This window comes from Rhinichthys klamathensis, unplaced genomic scaffold (assembly GCF_029890125.1).
Source record: "Rhinichthys klamathensis goyatoka isolate OS25496 unplaced genomic scaffold, OSU_Roscu_1.1 h1tg000127l_1, whole genome shotgun sequence".
Taxonomy (NCBI): domain Eukaryota; kingdom Metazoa; phylum Chordata; class Actinopteri; order Cypriniformes; family Leuciscidae; genus Rhinichthys; species Rhinichthys klamathensis.
In genome coordinates this window covers 3,448,705-3,471,598 of record NW_026606664.1, presented here as the reverse complement: position 1 = coordinate 3,471,598, position 22,894 = coordinate 3,448,705, and the positions used below count along the sequence as shown (strand labels likewise).

The 22,894-nt window shown below is 39.6% G+C and overlaps 1 protein-coding gene across 1 annotated transcript in view; it reads right to left on the bottom strand.

Annotated features, from left to right (window-relative positions):
* Window positions 1–4,376: 4,376 nt before the first annotated feature.
* The window catches only part of cdc14ab (cell division cycle 14Ab), a 117,655-nt gene continuing 99,137 nt past the window's right edge, over window positions 4,377–22,894 (bottom strand). The window contains exon 16 of the transcript XR_008807555.1: window positions 4,377–4,528. The gene's annotated coding sequence lies outside the window, so the exon portion shown is untranslated. The remainder of the gene's footprint in view (window positions 4,529–22,894) is intronic.

Here is a 22,894-nt window from a genome sequence, read left to right as displayed (position 1 = left end):
CTCGGGAACAGACATCACACACACTGGTTCGGGAACAGACAACACACACACTGGCTCGGGAACAGTCAACACACTCACTGGCTCGGGGACAGACATCACACACACTGGCTCGGGAACAGACAACACACACACTGGCTCGGGAACAGACCGCGTCTCAGGAACAGACCGCGTCTCAGGAACAGACCGCGTCACAGACCGCGTCTCAGGAACAGACCGCGTCTCAGGTACAGACCGCGTCTCAGGTACAGACCGCGTCTCAGGTACAGACCGCGTCTCAGGTACAGACCGCGTCTCAGGTACAGACCGCGTCTCAGGAACACACACCGGCTCAAGTGTGTGCGCAGCCCACTCACACCACATGGCTGTGGCCATAATGGCCAATGTTGCGGTCACTGAGGGCTCAGGCATAGCAGTGGCCATATCTGCTGAGGGCTCAAGCGGCGCACATGTGGCATGAACAGTCTCTGGCTGAGCTGACGTGACGAGAACAGTCTCTGGCTGGGCAGACGTGACGAGAACAGTCTTTGGCTGGGCAGACGTGACGTGAACAGTCTCTGGCTGGGCAGACGTAACGTGAACAGTCTCTGGCTGGGCAGACGTGACGTGAACAGTCTCTGGCTGGGCAGACGTGACGTGAACAGTCTCTGGCTGGGCAGACGTGACGTGAACAGTCTCTGGCTGGGCGGACGTGACGTGAAGCTCAGTCTCTGGATCGGCAGAAGTGACGTGAAGCTCAGTCTCTGGATCGGCAGAAGTGACATGAAGCTCAGTCTCTGGATCGGCAGAAGTGACGTGAAGCTCAGTCTCTGGATCGGCAGAAGTGACGTGAAGCTCAGTCTCTGGATCGGCAGAAGTAACGTGAAGCTCAGTCTCTGGATGGACGGTCTCTGGCTGGACGTGAAGCTCTGGCTGGACGTGGCTGACGTGAAGCTCTGGCTGGACGTGGCTGACGTGAAGCTCTGGCTGGACGTGGCTGACGTGAAGCTCTGGCTGGACGTGGCTGACGTGAAGCTCTGGCTGGACGTGGCTGACGTGAAGCTCTGGCTGGACGTGGCTGACGTGAAGCTCTGGCTGGACGTGGCTGACGTGAAGCTCTGGCTGGACGTGGCTGACGTGAAGCTCTGTCTCTGGATCGGCAGAAGCAACGTGAACAGCAGCCTCTTGCTCGGCAGGCGTGAAGGGAAGCTCAGGCTCGGCAGGCGTGCAGGGAAGCTCAGGATCGGCAGGCGTGCAGGGAAGCTCAGGCTCGGCAGGCGTGCAGGGAAGCTCAGGCTCGGCAGGCGTGCAGGGAAGCTCAGGCTCGGCAGGCGTGCAGGGAAGCTCAGGCTCGGCAGGCGTGCAGGGAAGCTCAGGCTCGGCAGGCGTGCAGGGAAGCTCAGGCTCGGCAGGCGTGCAGGGAAGCTCAGGCTCGGCAGGCGTGCAGGGAAGCTCAGGCTCGGCAGGCGTGCAGGGATTGCAGGGCTCTGTATCTGCCAAACCCACCGTCAGGGCAGAGTCATAAAATAACAAGGCCAACTCCAGGTAAAACTGTAAGGTCCATTGCGGATCGTGTATTGGCATGATTGACCCTAATGGCTCAGATAGCCCACCTCTGAAGAAAATCATAAGGCACACCGAGTCCATTGAAGTTTCATTAGATAAGTCAATAAAGTCTCTCACATAATCCTCAATGGGCCGGTCTCCCTGACGGAGGCGCATGATTTGTGCTGCTGGATTCATCGTAGTGGTGAGTTCTTCTGTAATGATGCGGGAAGAATGGAGCAGAGAGCGAATCCAAGTGCAAGCACATTTAATGGTGAAACAAACAAAAGACAATCAGGCCAGGAACATCACGACAGCAACCATTACAACGCTAACAACATTAAGAACTCACAAGGACTGAACTAAAACACAGGGCTTAAATACAGAGGAACGGGTGAGTGAAACAAGACACAGCTGGGCAAATAAACTAGGAACACAGGTGGAAAACATGAACACAAACGAGGAGCGGGAAAACTAGACAGGACTAAACCAAATACACAATAATGGGGGGAACACAAGACAGACAGGAACAAGACATGAACCCACACCGTGACAATAATAAATAAATAAATAAATAAATAAATAAAGACAACGCAATAGAATAGATAGTAAAAAAAAAAAAAGATTTAACAAAATTAAGCAAAACAAAATAGAATATGAACCTTTTGTATTATCCCCATTAGGAACGATTTGTGATTTTTTTTATCAAGCGCAACATAAGCGGGGGATGCTAAGCTAAATCTACACAGGGCTAAATAGTGAGATGACAATCAGCTAGTTGATCTCACAATGGCTGTTGAAACAGCTGACTCACTTCATGCACTAAACCAGCTGCCAAAACGGTCGATGACAATAAGCAGCAAACAAAACGAGCAAATGTATTGTGAATGAAGATTACAAAAGTGGGCTTTGCCACTATTATGTCAGTACATTTGAAAAAAGCCATTTCCCAGAGGCTGTGTCAGTGTCCCGCTGCAGATATCAGAGCAGTTCTGTTGTTTCTCTGATTTGGGCTGGAGAGGTGAAGAACTGTAGCACTGAAGCAGCTCCTCTGGGAAGCTCAGGGTCAGAGACTGAAGCCTGGAGATCTCAGCGCTCTGCTATACACCGGTTGCCATGGAGCAGGGAAAACTATGCGGAGTTCACACTCAGTTCCCTCTCTTTTCTTCCCCTCTCCATTCGCCATCTCCTCTCAACACTTAATGTGTCTCAGTTTGTGCTCGACAAGAACTCTGCTATGATTTTCACTTTTAAAGTATATTGTATGGACGTATGAATATCTATATCTGCAATAGAGCGCATTAGTGCCCGCTCCCTCTTTCAGCGGCCCCTGTTCCGGAAGTATGTTTTCCATTCATTTTTCCCATAGGGAAAATGTCTTTATTAAAGCGTTATAAGTCATGAACCAAACCAACCAGCTACAAGCTACAAGATTACATTATAAACTTTGATTTGAAGAAAAAAAAGTTGTCAAAAGACTGACAAAAATGCAAAGGTACTATAGAACTATAATCCCATGAAGCATTGGAAACGTTTTGCATTTGTATACAAAATATGCATACATACAAATATTTAAGTATTTTGAGAGCATAGGGAGACCAACTTGATTACGTCATTCGCAGTGCTTCATGGGAATGGGCGGAGCAAAAGAGCTATTTTGGCGTAATTTTCTGCACAGCATTATGGGTAATGCAGTTTTTAACCACGAATTGCACTGTTAAACGCGATTGTTTTAAAAATAAGCTGAAATCATTAGTTTTCCACAGAAGATATACATACACTTTTTTATATTTAGATATAAACTTAACAGTTATTCTCAAGTGATTCATTTCTTACACAGATCTACCTCTTGCACCGCTCGCATCTATATTCCGCCACACTTCTGTAGGAGTATAAACACAACTCAGTCTATCAGCAGCTGTCTGACTCAGTTCTCAGGGCCGAGCTGCTGGAAGGAAGTTGAGGGAACGTAACTGGATGGGACGCTGCTCCTCTGTAGGCACGTCAACCTCTCTAACATCGCATACTATCAAAACCTGTATGTCACATGAGGACTTTGATTAAAGTTGCATGCCAACACGATGCTGTTGCTAATCTTGAATTACAGTAAATAAAATTTTTCTTAGATTTTATTAATAAAAGCATATATACATACACACACACACACACACACACACACACATCTCTCTCTCTCTCTCTCTCTCTATATATATATATATATAATGCAATAATAAATAAGTGCTGTCAGGCTATATATAGGCTATATAATATATATACAGTACACACACACACATATATATAATCGATTTCACAGCACTAATATGTGTGTGTGTGTGTGTGTGTGTATAAATTACATACATATTAATTTAATTCATATAAACAGTGATTAAATCAATATTAGTTCCCCCAAAAATGAAAATTCTGTCAGTAATTACTCACCTTCATGTTGTTCCAACCCTGTAATACTTTCGTTCATCTTCGGAACACAAATTAAGATATTTTTGATTAAATCTGAGAGCTGGATCACTCCTCCATAGGCGTAGTGTAACAGTGCAGCGCTTCTATGTTGTATGTCAGAATAGGCTCACTATTGGCCAACGCTGGTCATGTGTGTGATGCGTGTGACGTACAACACAGAAGCGCTGCGCAGTTACACTACGTGAACTATCTCGAGGCCCACAGAGAAGAAAATGAATAGTTGAATAAAGTCGTTATTTTTGTATGTTTTTTTGCGCACAAAATGTATTCTCGTCGCTTGATAAACTTATGGTTGAGCCACTGTAGTCACTTGGCCTATTTTAACAATGTTTTTACAAAATTTTCTGGGCCGGCAAGTTTCAATAACATAGAAGCCTATGGAGGAGTGATCCAGCTCTCAGATTTAATCAAAATTATCTTAATTTGTGTTCCGAAGATGAAAGAAAGTCTTACGGGGTTGGAACAACATGAGGGTGAGTAATTACTGACAGAATTTTCTTTTTTGGGTGAACTAACCCTTTAAAGTATACTGTATCATATAATAAAATAAAATATGATATATAATATAATACTATAATATACACGTATATAGATTATACATAATAACATACATAAGATACTTTATTATATAATAAAAATATATTATTAATTTAAAATGACATAATATAAATTATTAATTGCATTAATATAGGTCTATTATATATCCACACACAGTTATAAAGTTTTATGTCTTCTATTCTAATGAACAGCCCCTTAAACACTGAAAGCTAAAAGAGTTGAAATCCCATTATTTTAAATCTCACAAACACCCAGTTCTCAAGCAATTGTCTAATTTCCTCCTACAGATTGACTGTTCAGATAATGGCCTAAGCCTCCCTGCCGAGACGCTGCAGCTTTCCTAGTCACAGACGTGCTTGTTACAGCTAGCGATCTCCTCTTACTCTAATCCAATATTACACTGAAGCCATAAGTCAAAAAAGACTGTATCTTCAAGTCCATTTGTACCTAAAATGCAACACTGTTTCCATTATAATAAGCTAAATTCTTGAGTGTTGCACATTAAAGGATACATGTTCCAGGATGCAAGTAGATGACTAAACCATTTCTCACAGCAGTAATGACCGTCCTGTTGAAGGACTGGCTCTTATTTTCCAATCCTGTTTCCTACACTTGGTTCCTTTGGTATAATCCAGCACCACAACCTCAACACAAAAGCCTGGCCCGGTCCCATCATATAATCATGTGGCTAGTGCCATACCAGGTGGAAGAGGGTTCACATCCCGGGAATATCCCAAAGTAAACTTTACACTGGAGTAACTACATGCTTCTAAAAATTCCATATGCAACCTTCCCATAAACTGACATGAACATTTTCGCTATGTTTAAATAACGTAGCTGGTAATTGTAGCTTCAGTCTCACTTGTAATCGCTTTTATCCATGTATACATTAAGTAGCCTATAAAATATAGAAAGTACATTTAAATACTTACACTATGTGTGTTCCCCAGAATCGTACCCATGACCTTGGCATATAGTGCAATGCTTTACAAGTTGAGCAACAGGGAGAAAAAAAGTGCTTTGTTGAAAGATTTGCCTTTTTGCTTGGAAAAGGTGAGCATCAAAAAGTGTTCAGCAGGTAAATATGTCCCGAAATGGCTCAAAAAAAACATCCGCCACCTGGTCCCATCAAACAGTGATAATATGAGTGCATTTTTTCCAACACGATCTCATGAACGTGCGTATCTATACCACGAATTTAATTTATCGTGCTATTTATACGCCAAAAATGTTTTTTGCGTGCATATGCTACGCACTGTAATCTCTTGGGTAGGATTAGGGATGGGGAGTGCGTGCGTAGGCCTATTACACGCTAAATAATGCGTATCATATGCACGCGAAAAACTGCGTATCATAAACACGCAAAAACTACTTTTGGCGTATAAATGACACGAAAAAATTTCATTCGTGGTATAGATACGGGCTGAGATCATGAGATCGGGCTGATTTTTTCATCCCAACGGTCAAGCCATTTTGATGTCTGGCTGCCGCAATGCTTGTGAAACCAAACCATTCTTGGTAATGCTAAATTAACTGTAGTTAATAAAATGTAAATGTCTATTGAATACATCTCAGTCTATTTATAAATGAGAAAAGGCATTTCACCTGCCTAGAAATTTCTAGCCGTTAAGACGTTGGTAACAAACAAAACGTCAAGTTCATTAATAATACACCGGGGTTGTTTTGATAAATGCCTGTTTCATTAATTAGACGCCAGTGGGATAGGCCTAATCTTTAGACAGATAATACCGAGATAATTTACATATTTTTGACATTTGTTTGAAGAGGGATGGCTTATTATAATATGAAAGAACGCACTTGACACAAAGCGCTTGTGTATCCAATCATCAACGCTTCAACTTGAAGCAAAAATGTCAGCGTTCACAAAACACATATGCTGTGTATGAAAGGAGCATAAATCATCTATACAGCCATCAACGTTGCATTTACGTCGCACAGAGGAGGTCTGACATACAAAGAGAACAAGTCGTTTATTTGTACGAGGCACGCGGGAGGGTTCCTGTGGAGAATGTTTGTGAACAAAGACTGACTTAATCTCCACTAAACTTTCGTTTAATTGTGTTTTTCATAGTAATCTGATGTTGCACGGAAAGTGCACTGACTGACGGTAAAATATGCGTTTTGCGTTTATTTTGTTTCAGGAGCGCTGCGCATTTACCTCCGTCCCTCTTGTTTATTTAGTCATAATCTCAGGGCACAAGCCAGTCACAATGTTATCTAAGTTCATTATGAATTTTAATTAAATCACTGCATAATCAATGATGTCTAAATCCAATCAGCTACCAACCAACTAAGCCAGATGTACTGCATCTTCATCTGTCCCGACAACATCATTGAATATCCGTCAGTCATCGTTAGTGATGGACATAGTCAACGATGTAAACTGATTAGGCTGCTTCAATGCTTCAAACCAAACTCGATTCTGTCCACCTTTGAGTGAATACAAAATCTTTCCGCCAGTTTTTATTTATTTATTATTATTAGTACTCTTAAAGGTATAGGGTCGGGAATGTTTTTCATAAAACATTTTTTTGTTATACTGGTTAAAACTCTCTTCACATCCTGAGCAATTAATAATAGAAGTGGTCTAAATATTAAAACGTGCATATATCTTCTGTGGAAGTCTCAGGTCATTGTTCGTCCAATCATTGAATTCGGTCCGAATGCAATGATAGGATGTCCTACCTGCAAGTCAGCCTATGTATTTCCATACCTCCACGCAACCTGCTTGCGCAGACATCACACGTCATCAGCACATTCCTCTATGCCGAGTTAGACAGTCACAGAGAACCACAAACTTACAGCAGCCGTCTTTTACAGTTCCTCCTCAACCAAAACAACAAGCTTTCACACTATGTCACAACCGTAATTCCGAGATGGAAACCCGTAACGTTCTACCCGGCGCTGTTCTCGTCCTCAGACTCGTTTCAATGGCAACACTATCAACAATCTGCAGCAGTCAGGTGATACAACTAGAGCTCTGTAAGTTGTTTATGTTCATTATTATTGCAATGTTATGTGCTTTGAGACATGCGGAATATGAGAGCATTCAGACTTAACAATTTTAGAATCAACTTGCAGTCATTTCAATAGGAATACACACGATTGGGTTTTGCGTGAAGGCGAAAGATTTCCCCACGCAGATTTTGCAGCGGTTTCAAGCTGGTCACGTTTCGCAGAAAGCTGCTTGGTTTGGATGTGTCTTCCTAGTGAGTGGTGCTTCCAACGATCTCGCAGGAAAACTTAAGTATTTTACCAGGTGAAGATTTTGCATGAATTCGAACGATTTTAATCATATAAAAACAAGATTTTTAAAAGAATCTCATGATGAACGAACACCCCTAACTAAACTTTCATGCCACTGGGGTTTATACAGATACGAAAACGTATGAGTGAGATTGTATGAATGCGTAATTAGCCACCAAATAAGTGGCTATATGTAAATAGTAAAATAGTTACGAATTGCAGTGAGATTGTGTTGGTGCTTCATACAACATCATACACTATTGACAATATTTAAACTCTAAATTTCGCTTATAACCTTTAGACATAACTTTAGGTTTAGATTTAGGCTACTTTTTAGACCCAACAATCTTTAGACTTGAGACTTGAAACTGTACACTTTACTTTCATGATTTAAACATGTCTTTTGTTAAATTACAATTACTTATGGAATGATATTGTAGCTAATCAGTCAAGACAAACACTGCTTATTAGACTTAGCTCAACCAAGACTCAACTTTATACCGCTTTTTTCACAGTAATTTCATGCTAATTATTTCTAGTCTGGCTTACTCTTCCAGCTGCTGTGGGACCCAAAAGCCACTAGGTCTATTAATAAAGCTCATGCTCTCAAGGGGAAAGGAAACAAAATGAGGGAAAGAAAAAAAAGGGAAGATGTGGAAAGGCATGGAATGAAGTTAAAGATACCCAATATTGTATCCCTGTTTGGTTACCATAGGACTGTTAGTGACGGGGTACTCGGAGTGAGGTGCCTTTAGGGGAAAACTGAGGGTGGGCGGCGTATTAAGGGATCCAACCAAGCGTGCTAAGAGAATGGAAATGGGATTTTGCTGAATTGGAGCGAGCAAAAGCACACCCATAGGGAGGAGACTCCCACCCCGCTTGCTCGAATCCGGAGCCTGTAATTTACTAATGAGCTGCCCGCGCGGGTACGAGCGATAGCCCGCAAAACTGCTATAGTGCACTGCAATTCAGTTAATCATGATGCAAAAATGTTCTTGTCTTATCGAGAAACGGAATCATGGTTTGCGGGATGAGTCGGACAAGTCGTGCCTTGTTGCCACTAGCTCTGACGAACAGTGACGTGTATCGTGGCTCTAAAGTCATCTATAGATAGTTCCCCTCAGCTGCACGGCTTTTGAAAAATGGCTTAAGTATAGTCATGCCTCTAAATGGTCATTTCCTGGAGGCCTCCGTGAGAGGCATTTCTGGAAAAAAAAAGACAAAAGAAAAAACTGTGGAGAGGCAACTTTTCCTTATTTTTTCCACCCTCAAGGAGAGAGGACATAAAGGAGAGTGTTGAGAAAGTTGAAAGTCTGAGAGAGAGGCTGTGAGTAATGATGGTGAAAGCATTAGGCTGAAGAAGTGAATCTTCCTCTTCATCCTCTGATGTCATGTTGTCCTCACAGAAGCACACCTAAGAACAGGTGATTATGTCACACAGAAAGACTGATTCACTGGTTTATTCTGACTCATAATGACCAGTGGTTGAATATAAGTATTTTTAAACCTAAAAATAAAATAAATAAATAAATAAAATAAAATACTTTGTATTGGTATATTATATATATATATATAATACATTCAGTTAAATTCAAATAAACCCTTATATATAAAATATTTATTAAAAAATAATAAAAATATACATACATGTCTACAAATAAATAAATACACAAAAACTACTTTATTGGAATATATGACTATAAATAAACTGTTAAATAAATAAACAAACAAACCATTTTATTGGTATATACTTTATTACACCTTAATATAAAATGTTTTTTAAATTAATTAATTATTGAATTACTATAAATGAACAAATAAAAAACTTTTGCATTGATATGTACAGTTAAACCTTTATATATAAAAATATATTTTAAAAGAAATATAAATAATTAAATAAACAATTGATTAATTAATCAGACCTGAAAACATCCAACAGGATACATCACACTGTTAATCAAAGAAAGAGGTGAAAACAGAGAGAAGCAATCTGCATCAGGTAGGCATGGGGATTCTTTGGAAGAATGTAATGGAGAACCCAGGAGCAGAATGTCTGTGTCCGAGACGGAATTCCCCCGTTTATGCCGCTGCTGCTCCTCTGATTCTGGGATAAGTGCAACTGAAGTGAGAAGAAAAGGGAAGTTTTGATAATTCCACTTAAACAAAGCAGGAATACAGAAGCTGCAGTGAATTATGCTCTGTGTGCATGTGTCCTTGTGTTCATCTGGACTGGAGTTTGCGTGTGAATATGCCGGTATAATCAAGCATATCAACGGAGGAAATCTTACAGACAAACAAACAATAAAGAGAGAAGGGGCGTGGTCAGTGAAGCAGATATGTAAACATGCCATAATTAAAGCATCTCATTGGTCATTAAAATTCAATTCTGTCTTAAGACAACAGAAAGCACTAATGACCAGATGTTGAGGATGGAAAAACAAAAGATGCCATTATAATGGTATAGAGAATAAGAGGACAATAGGAATAGCCACATTCGGCGATGCAGCACTCTAAAAAAGTCAGGGTCTTTTTAACCCAAATATGGGTCAAATATGGACAAACCCAGCCGTTGGGTTAAAATTTTCATTTAAAAATATAACCCAATGGCTGGGTTTTTCCATATTTGACCCAAATTTGGGTTAAAACAACCCAGCCATTTTTAGAGTGAGTGATGGAAATTGACTGATAATAAAATAAATAGATCATTACTTATATACTTATAATGAATTGAGGAAAAAAAAACAAGGACCATCTAAAACCTAAAATGTCTTTTAATTTGCATAAATAATTCAATAATAAAATAAAATAAAATCAATACTGATCAAACAAACATCATACATTTATTTCACAGATAACAACCATGATTTTGAAGCCACAACCGATAAACTGCCATGTATTATAAACTGATGGATTTTATGTGAAGGGTTTGTGTGGGTAAGTAAAATATAATATAATATAATATATTTTATTTTAAATTATATTATATTATATCTGGGCTAAAGGGCCTCAGTAGAGAAGACTGCCATATTTTGGTATTATGAGGGCAGACAGATTTTTTTTGTGCATCAGATAACAGAGATCAAGGCATAGTTCAGTGCAATACTGCTTCCTGTAGCAGGCATGATTGAATCACTTCTCTATGCCATTTTACACTGACTTTTAACCAACTGCTAGCTTTCCTTTATGTTAAAATGTAACAGCTGTAAAGTTGAACCCATTTACAGTAAAAGTAAGTTTCACTTGAAGTTGATTAGTTGTCCATAAAAGATACCATGAATTCAGTTTAGTTCACTCTTCTGCATTTTGAAAAATGCAGAGGTTGTTTCAACCCTTGTTTGGGTCAAATATTTAATTTTGTCTAAATTTTTAAACCCAATGATTGGGTTTGCCCATATTTGACCCAAATATGGGTTGAAACAACCCAGCTTTTTTTTTTTTTTGATTGTGTATCCTTAGATGCTGTTGATTCAACAAACGAATGGCATAATCCATTGTTGTGGCTAAATCTATGTACGTCCATTGCTATTAAGTCAGAGACATATTAAAACAATACAAAGCAATACACGCACACACACTATCACACGAGCAGTTATACATTAGAAAATCTGTTTCGTGGTTTCTTAGTCAGCACTGCAGTTTCTTTAAAGGAGACATCAACCATAAACCAATTGAAATGGGTTTTATGAAATATGAAACCTGTGCGTCTGTGTGCTATCGGTCATCAGGTTGAGGTGGACACTGAGCCGAGATGCGTCTGAAAGTGTTCATAACAAACACAGAGGAGTTTAATCTGTGGAGACGTGCAGGTTTTTGAGCATGTCTAAGTCATAGGTTCAGAGCGAAATGAGAGTGAATAAATGAAGATCCATTTTTGAGTGAACTGCCCCTTTAACTGTATAATAAGCTGTCCCACTCTAAAAAATGCTGAGTTGTTGTTTCAACCCATGTTTGGGTCAAATATGTACAACCCAACCATTAATTAAAACATTTTAACCACCGATTGGGTTTGTCCATATTTGACCCAAACATGGGTTGAAACAACCCAGCATTTTTTTAGAGTTGCTCATAAAAAACTTAATTCATATAAAAAGTCCTCTATGTAATTTGCAATCGTTTGTGTGCGTCATGTCCATTGCCTCTTATCCACTGTCGGCTGCAGACATCAGCACATCAGTGATGCGTGTGTTTATGTTTGGGAAAGGCAGAGGTTAGTGGTCAGGATCCCAGACCACAATGTGCGCTCCTACAGAAACACTGCAGCCGTTTCCAGACACAGCCCCACAGATAAGGTCAAAGGTCACTCCTGTGTTTTTATACATACAAGTGGGCCAATCTGTCATTAAAACATAAAGACATAAGGCATTATACATAAACATCACTATATAGAGAGAGAACGTGTAGTTGAGGTTTATATATTGATTTCAGTTGGCTTTTGGCTTTCCTGTACAGACCTCAAAGAGGATGTTGTTTACAACGAGCTTGACTGATAGCACATCAATGCTATTGATGTGTAAACATGCATTTCCTTATCCTTTTATGACTTTCTTCCGTTGTTTTATTGGTTGTCTATGATAAGTCATGTATCGTTATTATTTATTGACTACCACAGAAAAACTAACAAAAAACAGGAGAAAAATCTCTTATTGAAGGCAGGAATTTGGGGGTGCTGAGAACACCTTAGCAACCACCTAGCAACACCATAGCAACCACTTAGAAGCCTAAGCAACAATATTGCAAGTTTGCAACCCCTTGAACATCTTAACATCCACATAGCAATACCACAGTAACACTCAGAACACCATATCAACCACTTAGCTACACCATAGCAACCACTCAGAACACCTTATCAACCACCTAGCTATGCCATAGCAACCCCTCAGAATACTTCAGCAACCACCTAGCTACGCCATAGCAACCAGCTAGCAATCTATAGCAATTACTTAGAAACATAAGAAACAACATTGCAACCTCTTAGAACATATGAGCATCCACATAGCAATACCATAGTAACCACTCGGAACACCTTATCAACCACCTAGCAACACCACAGCAACCACATTGCAACCCTAATAGAACACCTTAGCAATGTCATAGCAACTACTCAGAAACCCAAGCAATAACATTGCAAACCTTTATAATATCTTGGGAACCACCTAGCTACACCATAGCAACTCGGAGCACTTTAGGAACCACCCAGCTACGCCATAACAACCACCTAGCAATCACTTAGAAAGGAAACAACATCACAACCTCTAAGAACACCTTGGCAATCATGTAGCAATGCCATAGTAACCCATTAGAACATCTTAGCAACCTTCTCAAAACACCTTAGCAACCACTTAGTAACCACTCAGACCACCTTAGCAACCACCCGGAACAATCTAGCATTGTAACAAAGTGTACTGCATGGGCAAACACCTCGCACATTTTCTTCAGGAGAAAAATGATGTATGAAGCTCAAAGTAACAGGAAACTTTACTTTGCTTGAGACACCATAAAATGTCAGTGAAACATGCTGCAATGTTTATTTACTATGTACTTATCTTCAATTTCCTTTGAACAGATTGTCTCAAAATTCAGGAACCTCTGTCATTTAGGACTTCTCATTCTCTTACCACCCCACACAAACAAACAAACAAACAAAACACACAATGTGCAGAGAGTGTACGTAAACAAGAACAAAACACTGTGAAACTGACAAAAATCTTTGAAACACAATGGCCGACAATTATTTGGCAGCTGTTGGTGAACAATTGCGTTTAAATGATGCATTACATAAGTGGAAGTGACATTCCTGAGATGGTTTGATGATAACGTCTGACAGTAGCAGACACTCTTATCTCTTGCGCTACTACCAGCTGAGATGTCCCTAAATAACACTGTGATGATATCTACATCCATTATGGATACAGTTTATGGAGGCTGATCAAAAACTTGGTTGAACTCGAGTAGTATGACCACAGGTGACCATTTTGCATGCCGCAGTTAATGGCCCGTACTGCGTAACGGTCTCATCACCCGTGGCTTTTTACGGCATGATTTTGGAATGACTCACTTTAATGAGTCACTGTGAAGAAGGGATGTCTGCTGTGGATTAATGATTTAGGATCATGATGGGGGGAATCATATCGAAACTAGCCAGTCAGACGATAGCTACAGTACATACATACAGAAACTCCCATTTTGGAGTCTCATGGCTGTAAAGCTAGAAATAGGGATACAGTTCAACAAGTGGGTAATAGATATTTTTGACTAAGTTAGCATTAGCATCTAGCAACTGTTAGCTGATCCCACCAGCTGAAATCATTAAACATTGATGGATGATAATACATCTGTTTGTGGCGAGCAGGACGAGGCCGAGGGCCGTGAGAGAGCGGCGCGAGGCCGGTGGCGTGACTACTGATGAGCGACACCTGCGCGACACACCGGTCTCGTATCTCTCTTCTCTCACGAAGGAGCGGAAGCATAATGGAGGAGCGATGACCGTGAGAGATACGAGACCGGTGCGTCTCCTGCTCGCCACACTCTTGTTGCCATAATTGGTTTGATCAAAAACAAAACAAATATGGGTTAAACTGTTAGCATCTACGTTTCTTGTTTACAGCTGCCAGTCCAGACAGTGAAATTTTTCGAGCTTTGCAAAATTTACTCCTGCATTTAAATGCAATTGTAACTCCACAACTGTGCATTGTGTACATAATTAAAGATGAATTAAAGAGCCTACATAATTGATTTATTCAGGTTGGCTCTGTTCACAAAGCGCAAAGTATACAGTACTTGCATGTATGCTTGGTTACACATATAGTACACATGACGTAAAAAACGCACACATCCTGATTTTGGCGAATTAGACGAGCTCCTGGGACAAACGAAGGCTTAAGAGATACAAGCAACTCTAGTTTAAAAGAGTATTAAACATTAAACATTTTATTGGTCATAACCTCTGGAGAGAAACAAACATTAAACATTTTATTGGTCATAATCTCTGGAGAGTAATAGAGCAGGCATTCAGAGATTAATCGGAATTCAGGAAGTTCACAATAGGTCACAACCAGAAAAAGAGTTTAGTTGCAGGGAATGATGCCAGTGGCTTCTAGAAATATCTTTATTTTAAACCAAAACATTAACAACAACAATAGTAGGATGGGCGTCATTAGTCAAGAGTCTTGAGGGTCAACAACTACAGATCCAGTAAACTCTTTGTTTATTATGGTTTTAATGACTGTCAAGAGCATATTTATTTTTTAATGTACTTCATAGAGCACTTTGTGGATTTTCCATGGTCGGCGTTCCAATCGATTCCAAAAAGATGATGTATTTTCAACAGAGAAAACCTCAACGTCTGGGACTCACGTCCGCGCAAGGTCTGCAAAACAAACATTAAGCTAGGTACGGATACGGATTTGAGCATAACTCAAACCGGATTCTTCTGCTTTTCCCCGTGTTTGGTCAGCTGGGATTGTGGAATTGTGCTTCAGCCAACTGAAATTGCAGAAGCCTGTCGATTGAGGCAAACGGGAAAATGGTGCACCACAAAAATGGAACACGATTCCAATAAATGCTAAGACTGTGACGAAAGCCACTCGCTACCACACGGCCTCTTCCAAAGATAGAAAACCGACGCTTTGAACTACCTTTACACAATACGTTACACAAGAGATAAGAGACCAAGGCGTAATGAGGAGGACAGGAAAAAAAGAAAGATGGCAGGAAAATAGAGAGTGGGACAGAGGAGAGACGAGAGAGGCCCTGCAACTCTTTGTTAGCCACACAGGACGATCTCCAATTACCGCACAAAAGGAGCTCATTCAGGAGGCACGGACTGAACACTAGGGCTTTGCATGGGAAATGAAGACTACACGGAATGCTAAGAGGAGCTCTCCGTGCAACACACACACACACACACACACATTCCCTCAGTTGCTTTGCCATTGTGGTGCCACTAAGTCCCGTTTTTTGCAGTAGCGTATATTGATTTGTTTACCTTTGCTGCCAAAATCAGTGCACACTATTTCCTCTGGAGTTTCACCATACATCCGAATATTTCAAGTAGCATTCCGAGACTATCATTGGACTTTCCAACAGTTGCTGAGGCAGCTTCCTGCGCACCTGAACACATAAGTGTGCACTTGGCATTGCATTGACGGTCTCTTTGTTGTTTGAGTTTATATATCCGAAACATGGGCCCACTCTCAAATCTCACTTTTACTTTGGGGTTTTCAGTGGAAGGATGTGTCGATGTCAATGGCATTTGTAGGGCACGCTGAACGGGACAAAGGTCAGCTGCTGAGGAAGTGACTCACTCTGGCTAGCGCATCCCTTGACTGGAAGAGAATGGCATTCCACAGGCCTTTCCTGGTCACTCTAGACTTTTTCCAGGCCAACACACAAAACAATCTGTAGTGTAATTGCACCGTTTTCATGACCTTAAATTGTTTACACATGGTGCATATCCATAATAATGCATGCTCATTACTCTTGAGGCTTCTAATTCCTGACGCATCCAACAGTTTTGGTGTGTCTCAAATTCCCCAGGGTACGATTAAAGCAGGACTTCACATGTTGGATGTTATCGTAATCGAATTCTAATGACTCAACTGTCATATGTTCCCAAAATAATACTTATGAGATTATGTTTCAGAGGGAAACCCGAGTTTTTATGAAGCATCAACTTTCCAAGTAAGAAAGTGTGCCACAGTCAAAGAATAATGGTGGAAGCTAATCAGTTTTGGTCATAATTTATTATAATGCGACTGTCGATGAAACGGTTTCGTTTTCATGTTTTTCGTGTATGATGCTGATGAAAAATTGTATTGAAGCTTGCCTCATTTAGCCATGTTTTTAAGGCGAGTGGCTTGCGCGACAAAGCTTTCCAAGTTTGAGACATGTCAGTTAAAGAATCATGGTAGAATCTACTCAGTTTTGGTCATAATTTGTTTGGTCACACTTTAGGGTCCAATTCTCAAAACTCTCAAAACTATTAATTACGACTTTTGCCTCAATAAACTCCTAATTACTGCTTATTAATAGTTAGTTAGGTAGTTTTTGAGTTTAGGTAGGATTAAGGAATGTAGAATATGGTCATGCAAAATAAGGCATTAATATGTGGTCTATAAGTAATAATAAACAGCCAATATCTTAGTAATATTAATAATAATAAGCAACTAGTTATTTGTGTGAATTGAACCCTAAACTAAAGTGTTACCATTTGTTTAATTGTGAATGTCAATGGAACTATTTAGTGTTTACATATTTTTTTTTTCATGTACTGATAATGATGAAATATAGCGATGAAGCTTGCCTTATTTAGCCATATTTTTGAGGCGAGTGGCTTGCGCGACAAGCATTCATTATATATCTAATTCACATTCTTTGCTCTTAATCTTGTTGCATTAGCACTAACCCAGCTAGAAATTTTACGTTCCCAGAACGTTCTGAGAACGTCCCCGCTGGTGTCAAGGACGTTGCCTGGTAACGTTCCCACAACGTTCCCAGACAGTCACGATGTGGAGTTCTTTAAAGGGTTTGGGTACGTTATTTGGAGGACCTTCAGGGAACATTCAGGATGTTCTGGCAACGTTTAGAGGACAATATTTAATTCAGAAATCCAATGTTTCCAAAACATTCTGAGAACGTCCCGCTGGTGTCAGGAAGTTTGCTTGGTAAAAAAAGCCAATATAGCCTGACCATCTACGCGAGAGTGGTTCATTAAAATAACTAAATCACATTGGCTTTTTCTGGCTCGCTGTCGGTGAAGAAAACAGGAAAAAGACCGCCGTCAGGTGTCCGTCCGACAAGGGTCCAGCCTGCAGACAAACCAGATAAACGTGACAGAAGTTGACGGAAGTTGAACCTCGGTTCGTCCCACGTCACCGCGCACAAAACGTGATGTATATGAGAATGTTCTCATTAAGTTAGTCACAAAACGTTCTCATATGGTCAACAGAGAACCATATGGGAACGTCCTTATTATGTCCTCTTTGTAATGTTGCTATGTGACCATAAAATAACCAATATGGAACGTTCCCCTAAAGTCACATAAAGAACGTCATTGTATGACCAACTTAGACCCATATGAGAACGTTTTGATTACGTCCTCTTTGTAACGTTGTTATGTGACCATAAGATTACCATTACGGAACGTCCCCCTAAAGTCATTTAAGGAACGTTGAACTGCAGCACTTTCATTAACAAAAGAGGACGTTTCAGGAACGTCCCTAATGTTCTGTAAAGGTTCGGAATGTTCGTCACCTTTAGAGAACTTTTAGGAAACGTTACCCATGGTCGCGGGAACGTCACATTCTACCTGGGAAAAGGCTAGCTGAAATTTCCCCAATGGCCAATTTTTCTGAACACACGTTGCTTGAATGCAAATCATTATTATCAAGTCCAAACTCGTAAGTTGGGGCATTTCGTGAGGATTTGAAGGTTACAAGTGTTGTTAGTTGGTCACATGACTTCATGACATGCACACTACTCTGGATCAGTGGAAAGCACATGTTTTCTCTTCCTCTACATTCTGGTCCCACTGGTTATTAGTAGCTATTCAGAGCTCCATGCTGTCAGCTATGTATAACCTAGAGGGAGGATTACGGAGAAAAAGGTGGGGAGTGAAAACACAACAGACCCCAAAAAAGACATTCTTCAGTATTCCCCTGACACGTCTGCCTCACAGCGACGACGTACGCAAAGAGCCAGACACTTCCCACTGAGAATCGTGGGAGAAGGCAGTGGCCACTGGGGGAATATTCATGCCCGGAGCACAGGAATAGGAAACAGGGGGTGTTCTTCCTGTTATTGGTTTATTTAAACTGATCTAGGCATTATCAGCTATTTTTTGTTTGTAGGTATTTGTATGGATGCAGAGAGGACTGAGGAAAAGGGGGTTTTGTATTGGTTTTATATAATAAACTGGACATTCCTGTCATAATTATATAATGTTTCTGTTGATGTCCTGTGTGTGTATAAGGGGCATTGAGCTCTTCTCTGGATGAGTAACGATGCCAGCTTCCACTGGGATCCCCCCCTTTGTACCCATCTCCCTTTTCCCTAGAATAGATAGAAGAATGTCTATCTATTCAAATGTAATGAATTAATTAATAATGATAACGACAGAAGATAAACTATGTCATGTATGCTAATAATTTATCGCTAAGAAAACAAACTTGGTAATAAACTGAATTTCTTCAAGCAGAAGCTAAAAGAAGCAAATATCTTAATTGTTTCTCCCAGACACCATTGATTGAAGGCAGAGAAAATTGAGATATTTGTCTCATCTAGAGTTTAAAAAGAGATCTCGACAATGTCTCAAACTGTGCTCAGTCAGACTCCAAGTCTACACTCAAAAGTCTCATAAACATTCAATATAATTTTTTTCTTAGACCAAATTATCTATTCACATTCATTTTAAACTCTGTACTCCTGCTTTAGGTCAACAATTGTCTAGAAAATGTCTATATATTTTTTTTTAACAGAATATATACATCATTTGCATAATGTCTAATAAAATTTCTACATTTTTTATTTTGCCGGTTAAATGTGACCCGGACATGTTTTCGTGACATTCACCCAATTAGTTCCCACCAAGACAAATTTCGAAGTCACAGCAGTGATTTGATTTATTGGTCCAAAGAAACCCCAAATTCCCACCCCTTCACGCCTATCTCAACCTCTTCTCTGGTAATCTAGTGGCACCAGGTCCTCTGAGCTGATGTTAAGGTGGTACAACCAGACCCTGGCAATGACAAACAGTTAATTTTGCTGTAGGGACCCTCTCTCTTGCCACAGTCCAACCAGATTGGCCCTTTCTGCTGGGACAATTTGCTACTGGCTGACTGGGTCCAAACAAAACCAGGGAAAAAGGAGATGGGTACAAAGGGGGGATCCCAGTGGAAGCTGGCATCGTTCCTCATCCAGAGAAGAGCTCAATGCCCCTTATACACACACAGGACATCAACAGAAACATTATATAATGTTGCACTCAGAAATCAGTGGCATTAGTGACGTAAATGATGAAAAATTAGAGCTGTTTCTCATTCGGGATTGGGTACTAACTTTTTGTACAAATGTTTCTACATTTTTTGGGTCCATTTTATATGGGCTCATACTGCACTAATTAAAGAAAGTAAGCGGAATTTTAAAGAAATATGCAACGGAAAAAAAGTACATGTTCGGTTCCTCCAGTATGCCTTAGAAGTACATGACAAGTATGCAAGATCCAGGCGCCTCATTCCTTCCTTCCTTCCTTTTTTCCCCCTTCTCCTCTCTCTCCCACCCCCAATTTTCCCACCATTTGCGCAAAGTAAATTCTCATTAAGAACCAAATTGTTTTCAGATGCTGGCCTGGTCCGGTTGCCGTAGCAACGAGCTGGGAGGCAGCGAGCAGCGCTGGCAGTGGAATGGACAGCACCGGATCCAAAGCCCACAGCGCAAAAAAAAAAACCTCTCTTTGCCAGGCTCCACTGAGCCCATTCTGCCTGGCACAATGCAGACTGACGGAATCCATTCTGCTCTTTACAAATGGCGAGGAAGCTCCACTGGAGAGGCCTCGAGACGAGTCATATGTTTTCACACATACCTCAGTCTGAGATGTGCTTAACACGTCAGTTTGAGTGAGGCAAACAATGACGCCTCTTAGTAAACACAATGAGAGATCAATATGCATAACAACGACAATGTACTTGTACATTATGACATTAAAGCACTACCTTACTCTACTAAAAAAAGTCCTTTCTTTTACTCTACACTACTTTATTTTACTCTACTATACTTTAGAAATATATTTACTATACATTATCGGCATTTTAAAGTATTTACTGTTTTATTTTACTTGTACTACTCTAAAATTAAAAATAAAAGTGCTGTCAAATCGAATAACTGCGATTAATCGCATAACATAAAAGATTTGTTTAATGTACATAATATGTATGTGTATATATATATTATTATATTTATATTATATATATAGTATGTGTGTCTGTGTGTGTATACTATATATATACACACACATATATATTTATATATATATACATATATACATGTATATATATACACATATATAAACAGACATGCACACACTCAGACATACAGTATATGTAATATATATATATACACACATATATATATATATATATGTATATATTATGAAAACAAAACTTATACGGTAGATGTGATTAATCGTGGTTAATCAAATTGACAGCACTTAAGATTAAAAGAAAATCGTACAGAGCCCCTAAAGGTACATGGTGATGGAAAAAATATATTTCAATAATTTTGAACACAAAAGTTTTGCGTTCCCCCAAGACATTTTGCGTTCGCTCAATAAACCTTTGCTTTCACTCAAAAACATTTGCGTTTCCCCAATAAACTTTGCATGGGCTATGCTCGCAAAACATTTGCGTTCCCCCACGAAAATGCATTTGCTCGCAGAAGTAACTTGCGTTTGCTTGCAAAATGTTTGCTTTCCCTTGCAAAACTTTTGCGTTCCTCCAAGAAACTTTCTTTGAGATTTCCAGAAGGAGCTGTGCTTGACTTGAAATAGCCTTCTGGAGGCGTGGCCAAGATGGCCACCAAGCGACTTGCTCAATTCATATGGATTAGTTTTAGATCTCTTTATTAACTTTTTGAAGCGTCAAAGTGTTAGTTGCATAACTGTCAATTTAGGGACAGAAATCTCTTTGATTTCATTAAATACCTTAATTTGTGTTTCGAAGATTAACGAATGCCTTACAGGTTTGGAATGACATGATGATGAGTAAATGATGACATAGCCTAATTTTCATTTTTGGGTGAACTAACCCTTTAAGGGACTTTGTCCAAAGAACTGTAGCCTAGCCCACTTTCCGAAATAAAACAGATAGACCTAAATAATTATGTCAATCAGCACAGCCTGAAAAATCTGACATGACTTTGTTTGACTTCATGTTTCAAGTTCAATGGGGGTGGAAACCAGATGGTCCATGAGCCTTTAGGGCTTGTAAGCCTTATATTTAGATTAAGACCTTTGACTGCACTCTGTGTTCATTCATTACAGGTATCAGCTGTCTGTAACAAAAGGTCCTCACCCTAATTCACAGCCTATTAACCTACAAATAAAACAGGTCAAGCTCACGGTCCGCTAAACCATGGTTATTAAGTACCATGGATTTATCCCAAATCACATTATGAGTCATAGTACAGCTTCACACAGTCATGCATACAACCCATAGACAACAAGGAAATTATTTTCACATTATTATTATTAAGATTTATTCATTTTTCAGTCAATCCAATATCCAAACAATCATAAATCCATAAACGGTCATGAAAAACACCCTGGAATCTGCAACATAGTAAAAGTGCTGCTCCAAATACTAAAAGTGCTGCACAAAACATAAATCAACAACACATTAAGTAATAAAAAAGTTCTATGGTATTTGGGAAAGACTGTGTGCACATTTTTCTTCATAATGTTTCTCTGCAATTTGAGGGAGAAACTGATGGCTTTACAGAGTAAACAAACAGCAAACAGCACAGTAAATAGCCCCGAACTTAGCCATTATTCATCCTTTTGCACTAAACTACATAATATGGTTGTAATTGCACAATGTCTGAATGTGTGGTTTTAAGGTTAGTGAGAGTTCACCCATTAAACACCTAGATTTTATTCTAAATCAATGTGTTGTGAGCTGTGTGGCAATTATAGGTCACACAAAGAAACATATGTGCTAAAATAACAAAAATGCAAGTAAAACAGGCATTTCAATTTAATTATAGGTTATACCTGTTCAGTATAAACTACACTAATATTAATACTGATATTTGTTTATACCTTTCTATTATAAAATATATTTTAATATAGCCTATACACATAGGTATATATAGGTTTTTAATAAAGTATATATTAAAATATATTATAATACAATACTAAAAAGGTGTATATGAACAAATATAAAAGTTTATATTCATTATTTTAACTTTAAAATATCCTAATGGCAATAATTAACTGTTCACCACATCCTAGACACAATAAATGTGAATTTAAATGAACATCTAGTTCACTCCAGCTTATTTTGTTTCTATGGTTACCAGA